This window comes from Podarcis liolepis, assembly GCF_965112155.1.
Source record: "Podarcis liolepis genome assembly, chromosome: 4".
Classification (NCBI taxonomy): domain Eukaryota; kingdom Metazoa; phylum Chordata; class Lepidosauria; order Squamata; family Lacertidae; genus Podarcis; species Podarcis liolepis.
This window is the reverse complement of record NC_139558.1, coordinates 89,320,043-89,327,803: the sequence shown is the minus strand read 5'-3', so window position 1 is coordinate 89,327,803 and position 7,761 is coordinate 89,320,043.

Genomic DNA, 7,761 nt, shown 5'->3' with positions numbered 1-7,761 from the left:
TCCATAATTATCACTACAACTAAAGGCCCAACTAGCTTAAAAATAATCTAGAAATTGAGCAACAAAGTAAGTTGGTACTGAAACAGACCTGCAAATAGTGTGTATGTATAATATATATATATTATATATATATATGCTTTCGTAGATTTTCACGGGTACAGGAATGCAGGTTTTGGTGTCTTCGGGTGTCTTCCCGTGTAAGAGTTGGGGTGTCTAGGCGACGTTTCGACGAGGTCTCACTCGTCATCTTCAGGCTGGTGCTTTCGGCTTCTTGTTACTGGAACAGAGCAGGATCTCAGTGTTTGAGTTCCTATAAATACTGTTGAGGGGGTGTGGTGTATAGCCTCCAACGTTCTGGGCAGAGAGGAAGTTCCCAGGTTAGTGTGCCTTTTCTTCTTTTGTTCCTTAATTACTTGAGGGATATCTTGAGTGATTTCTTGAGTGATATTCTGAGTACCACTTAGGTGGGTCATTAAGTGTGGATTAGTTGCTAAAGCTTTCGTGTCTTGACCTCTTGAGCTTGTGAAGAGTTTTTCTGAGAAGATGGCTGTACTGCACTTAGTTGTGCTCTGGCTTGGCTTCGTGTATAGGGGCGAGCTGTGGTTTTGTGCCCTGTGCCAGCCAGATCTGTGTAGGGATTGCAGGGGGGTGGAACAAAAGAAGAAAAGGCACACTAACCTGGGAACTTCCTCTCTGCCCAGAACGTTGGAGGCTATACACCACACCCCCTCAACAGTATTTATAGGAACTCAAACACTGAGATCCTGCTCTGTTCCAGTAACAAGAAGCCGAAAGCACCAGCCTGAAGATGACGAGTGAGACCTCGTCGAAACGTCGCCTAGACACCCCAACTCTTACACGGGAAGACACCCGAAGACACCAAAACCTGCATATATATATATATATATATATATATATATATATATATATATAAAATTTTTAAAATTAAATTTTCTGTTTTACAATTTAAAATACTCATTTTACATCCTTAAGATATCAGTGACTTCCCTTCTTCTCTTTCCATGGTTCATTTTGCATATCACAAATCCCTGCACATTTTACAAAAACTATACCATTCATTATTCCATTATTGCATCCATCAAAACTTGTTTACACTGTTGACTTTATCTTAATGCTGCCCGCGTTTTCCGCTGTACACAGTTGCCGTATTTCTCGCTCCATAAGACACACTTTTTTCCTCCTAAAAAGTAAGGGGAAATGTCTGTGGGTCTTATGGAACGAAGCCAGCAAGAGCCGCTGCCGCTGCCACGCTCTGCGCAGCTCTCCCTTTAAAGCAAGAGGCTCTTGCTGGCTTTACAGAGAGGCGGGAGGAGGGACAGACAGCAGCCCCTTCTGTCCCTCCTCCCAGCTGACTGTAATTCAAGCAAAGGGGGAGCCATTTACAGCTGCCTGCCACAATGTGAGCTCTCCCTCCCTCTCTCTCTCTCTCTCCCTCTCTCTCTCTCTCTCTCTCCCTTCCTTCATTCCCTCCCTCCCTCTTCCAACTTGAATAAAATATTGGGGGGGGCAGGTAAGCCCCACCTCACATACCGTAATTCAACCTTTCTCAACCTGTGGGTCCCCAGGTGTTGTTGAACTCCCATCACCCCTAGGTAGCAAGGCCAGAGCTCAGGGAAGATGGGAGTTGAGGTGATGAGAGAATATATTTTTTCTTGTTTTCCTCCTCTAAAAACTAGGTGCGTCTTATGGTCGGGTGCAGAGCGAAAAATGTGGTATTTTCTATATATTCAGTAAAGGTTTTCCAATCTTTTTTAAACATATGTTCTTCTTGTTCTCTTATTCTGTATGTTAAGTCTTCGAGTTGTGCATATTCTGTCAACTTAAGTTGCCATGCTGCTTTAGTTGGGACCTCGCTCGTTTTCCATTTTGGGGCCAGAGCTGCACATTGTTTATAGAATCATAGAATCATAGAGTTGGAAGAGACCACAAGGGCCATCCAGTCCAACCCCCTGCCAAGCAGGAAACACCATCAGAGCACTCCTGACATATGGTTGTCAAGCCTCTGCTTAAAGACCTCCAAAGAAGGAGACGCCACCACACTCCTTGGCAGCAAATTCCACTGTCGAACAGCTCTTACTGTCAGGAAGTTCTTCCTAATGTTTAGGTGGAATCTTCTTTCTTGTAGTTTGGATCCATTGCTCCGTGTCCGCTTCTCTGGAGCAGCAGAAAGCAACCTTTCTCCCTCCTCTATGTGACATCCTTTTATATATTTGAACATGGCTATCATATCACTCCTTAACCTCCTCTTCTCCAGGCTAAACATGCCCAGCTCCCTTAGCCGTTCCTCATAAGGCAGTTCACAGCAGCTCTTCTTGCATTGAATGTGCCAAAACCACAGGAAAATAATGCAGCTCTTTGTAGATTTTAAAGTATAAAAGGAATAGGCTATATTAAGCCACTGATCTTCAAATTGTGTCTTTTGTAGTCGTTGCAATTTCTGCTTCTGCTGCTAGGATATTAATTATGCAGCATTAACTAAATCATTCTTTTCCTTTCCTATGATGCCAGAGGTGGGGGGAAACTGTCTGACATCCTGCAGGCACAGAGAAGGTGCGCGGTGGGTGGGGTGGAATCGTTCATACTGAGCATAGGAAGGAAAATAATGAAAATGAGGGTGATTACAGCCCTGAGAATGCTGTGTATTCACATAAAACATGGGAATTTCTGGCTCTCAACACAAGCAATCTGCCAAAGACAACTAAGGATCAAATGACCATCCACAGGAGACTCCTGCAAAGCCAGGTGCTAATCCTTGGCACGTGTAATCAAGATTCAGAGCTGGTCTACGCAGGCTGATAAATCATAGCAGTGTGGAGTAGAAAAGTACCCCAGTGGTTATCTAGTCCAACCCCTTGCAATTCAGGAATCTCAGCGCAAGCATCCATGACAGATGGCCATCCAATCTCAGCTTGAAAACCTCCAAGGAAGAAAAGTCCACCAGCTTCCGAGGGTGTCCGTTCCACTGTCTAACAGTTCTTCCTGGTGTTTATCTGAATTCTCCTTTCTTGTCATTCGAATCTGTTTACTCGGGTCCTGCCCTCTGGGACAGCAGAGAACAAGCTTGGGAGCTGGACCATAAAGAAGGCTGATCGCCGAAGAATTGATGCTTTTGAATTATGGTGCTGGAGGAGACTCTTGAGAGTCCCATGGACTGCAAGAAGATCAAACCTCTCCATTCTGAAGGAAATCAGCCCTGAGTGCTCACTGGAAGGACAGATCCTGAAGCTGAGGCTCCAATACTTTGGCCACCTCATGAGAAGAGACGACTCCCTGGAAAAGACCCTGATGTTGGGAAAGATTGAGGGCACAAGGAGAAGGGGACAGCAGAGGACGAGATGGTTGGACAGTGTTCTCGAAGCTACCAGCATGAGTTTGACCAAACTGCGGGAGGCAGTGGAAGATAGGAGTGCCTGGCGTGCTCTGGTCCATGGGGTCATGAAGAGTCGGACACAACTAAATGACTAAACAACAACAACAACAATGAATGGTGGGGTTAATTTTGGGGGGGCAGGGTTCTTGCTTTCTTTTCCAAAGGTGGACATGTAAATGTGCCTAATACTAGTGTTCCCCTTCCACATGGGTTATCAGGAGTCTTGGCTAGATGAGGATAACTCCCACGCAATTTGAAAAGAAACTTTTCAGCTTCTGCCTCTGTTCACTTAGAACGCGTTCACTCAAGAGCAATTATAGGGTGTATGATTGCAACTGTGCGACTTGCGAAGAGGATGTGGTTTGGAAGTAATTCTATGACTGTCACATTTACTGTACTTAGGTCCCTGCGTGGGAAGGAATTGAGTGGTTTTTGTTTTTATTTTAATACCACGGCAGAATATTTGGGAAGAACCTTTTCCTTTTGCATCTTCTTCCCACTGACCGAATCACACATCCATATGAATCTTTTCTCCGTCATTTTGTTTAGTTATTTTTAAGTTGAAAACCACAACTGACAGGCTGACAGTTTCAGAGGCAGGAGAAGGGTTGATTCCTCCTTCCCCTTCCTGTCACCTGCCTGCCCAAAATCGCAACACACGCCAACTTTTTTTTTTCCTTCTTGTGGGGGAAAAGATGCAGTTTTCCAAGAAAACAGTTGTTGTGGCCTGAGTTTGCACATTTATTTATGTCTACAAAGTGTCTTTCGTCTGATGATTCCAGCCTGGCGTAAGATGGGTATAAACACATACTACAGCTCCACCCACATGCAAATCAGCTCGTTGGGCTTTATTACAGAAATAGTATACTATCACATTCTACCATATGGCATGCCCATTCTCTCTCTCCTACAGGTTAACTACCAAACTAAGGCTTGGAACTATACTATAAAGCCCTAAACGACCTCGGTCCTGTATACCTGAAGGAGCATCTCCACCCCCATCGTTCAGCCCGGACACTGAGATCCAGCGCTGAGGGCCTTCTGGCGGTTCCCTCATTGCGAGAAGTGAGGTTACAGGGAACCAGACAGAGGGCCTTCTCGGTAGTGGCGCCCACCCTGTGGAACACCCTCCATTCAGATGTGAAGGAAATAAGCAGCTATCCTATCTTCAAAAGACATCTGAAGGCAGCCCTGTTTAGGGAAGTTTTTAATATTTAATGCTGTATTGTTTTTAACACTCGATTGGGAGGCGCCCAGAGTTGCCAGGAAACTCAGCCAGATGGGTGGAGTATAAATAAATTATTATTATTATTATTATTATTATTATTATTATTATTATTATTATTCTACTTCAGAGTGGGAGTTTGGGGCCAACTGACAGATCCACTATTCTTCAAGACAACTGGGTGCAGAAATAGCATCACATAGGGCCTAACATTTGATTGGAATGAATTATGCCAATGCCATTTGTCCAACTCTCATTTTTTGAACATAAGTGCTTTGCCTGATAGGCACAAAGGCCCATCTAGTCCAATGCCCTGTTCTCACATTGGTCAGTCAGATGCCCATCTCCTGCCTGGGATTTTCAAGCCAGAGCACAACTAAGTGCAGTACAGCCATCTTCTCAGAAAAACTCTTCACAAGCTCAAGAGGTCAAGACACGAAAGCTTTAGCAACTAATCCACACTTAATGACCCACCTAAGTGGTACTCAGAATATCACTCAAGAAATCACTCAAGATATCCCTCAAGTAATTAAGGAACAAAAGAAGAAAAGGCACACTAACCTGGGAACTTCCTCTCTGCCCAGAACGTTGGAGGCTATACACCACACCCCCTCAACAGTATTTATAGGAACTCAAACACTGAGATCCTGCTCTGTTCCAGTAATCTTCAAGAACCTACGAAAGCATATATATATATATATATATATATATATATATATATATATATGAATGAGAATGAAGTCAGGAGTGCCTTGCATGTTCTGGTCCATGGGGTCACGAAGAGTCGGACACGACTAAACGACTATATATATGTGTCCATGTGGCCAGCATGACTTAAATCGTCCCTTATATGGGACGTGGGTGGTGCTGTGGGTTAAACCACAGAGCCTAGGGCTTGCCGATCAGGTCGGCGGTTCAAATCCCCGCAACGGGGTGAGCTCCCGTTGCTCGGTCCCTGCTCCTGCCAACCTAGCAGTTCAAAAGCACGTCAAAGTGCAAGTAGATAAATAGGTACCGCTCTGGCGGGAAGGTAAACGGCATTTCCGTGCGCTGCTCTGGTTCACCAGAAGCGATTTAAGTCATGCTGGCCACATGACCCGGAAGCTGGACGCCGGCTCCCTCGGCCAATAAAGTGAGATGAGCGCTGCAACCCCAGAGTCGGCCGCGACTGGACCTCATGGTCAGGGGTCCCTTTACCTTTTATATATATGTATTAATTTATTTATTGCATTTATATCCCACATTTTCCTCCAGGGAACTCAAGGTGGTGTGTATGGTTCTTCCTTTCCCCATTTAATCCTCACAACCCCCCTGTGAGGTAGGTTAGGCTGAGAGGAAGTGACTGAATGGACGAGTGTGGAGGGGAGGAACCCTGGACTCCCAGGTACTAGTCTGACATGCTTAAGAACTCAGATGCAATCTGCCTGATCCTGGCAGTAACATATATCCATCATGATTAAAAGCCATCCGTCCATCTCTCTCTTTCTCTGTACAGAGAAAGACAGAAAGAGACAGGGGAGAGGGGAGAGATTAAAATGCTTATCAAAAAATATGCAGACCTGCATATAATTCACTTGTACCAATTAATAGGAAGCCACCTTTATCCCAAGACAGACCACTGTCTCAGTTAGCTCGGCGTTGTCTATTCTGACTGACAGCCAAGTATTCATACAAGGGACTTTTCAGACAAGTCCTGCCTGGAGATGAGCGATTGAAACTGGGACCTTTTGCTCTCTACCACTGAGCTACAGAGTGTGGACATGCAAATCTAGAAAGGATGATTTATCATTTAAATAGAAATATAATACATTTACCAGGTCTCCCCACGCCCAATTCATCACCATTTCCTTCATTCCTTCACAAGATATTATGGGCTGTCCTGTGAATCCGCTGGATGAAATAGCAGAAGAACATTGCCTCAGGAGAGTGAGGGAAATTCTCAGGGATGATTCACACCCTGGCCGGCACTTTCTTGATCTCCTGCCCTCAGGCAGAAGATATAGAAGCATGATTAGTCGCACCAACAGAGCAAAGAACAGCTTCTATCCCTGGGCTGTTAGGCTGCTGAATGAAAAGATAACAACAGGGCAACTGACTTTCAGGTTTGGTGTGTGTGTGTGTCAGTAAATGAGGGGAATTAAGACTAAGAGAGCTGAGTGGGGGTGCTCGTGTAATCTCACTGTATACAAGTTGTACAAGTGACAATAAAGTATTTCGGACAAAATAATTCAAATTTGGTGCAAGTATTTTATTTTCAGCATAAACAGTACTCAGTTTTTGCACCTACACACACACACACACACACACACACACACACACTCCAAAGGGGAGGGAAAAGGAAAACTGGGACATTCCGGGATTAAATCAGAAACCAGGACGGCTTCTGTAATTCTGGGACTGTCCCTGAAAAATCGGGATACTTGGAGGGTATGCAGCCCCAGTGGCGTAGCGTGGGTTGTCAGCACCCGGGGCAAGGCAAGTAATTTGCACCCCTAACCTGCCGCCGCTGCCAGCTTCTTCTTGCTGCTGCCTGGTCTGGTCTGGTGTGGTTCTCTCCCGCGCTCAGCGCTGCGCTGGGCGGCCGCTGCACTGTCCCTCCCCCAGATAGTCCCTCGCTCTCTCTCTCCGCACCGCACGCCTAGCACCCACCCCCTCCACAGTGGGCGGCGACCCGGCGGCTCGGATCGGATTCGCACAGCCAGCACTGCAGTGAGAGAGAGTGAGTGAGCCAGGTAGGGGCAGAGAGCTGAGAGTGCGAGCGCGCCTCCCCCAGATGTTGCGCCCGGTGCGGCTGGCCCCCCCTGTACCCCCCACGCTACGCCACTGTGCAGCCCTGCTGAATTTGAGGCCCTTCTGCCCTGGTCACATCACTGCTCTTGAACATTGCGATGTGCTAATTGTTGTTTTTTAATGTCCTGTTACCTCCATCTATAGCAGCATAGTTCATGTATGACCTATGCTTATCCAGCTGCACTAATGATTTACTCCAGAATTCTTCAAGTTTGGGCCCACAGATAATGTTGGACTACAACTCCCATCACTGCCAGCCAGCTCAGCTGGCGGCCAGAGATCATGGGGGTTATAGTAGAGCAACATCTGGAGACCCACGTGTAGTATGATGGAATCAGAGGACCCAGGCAGCTGG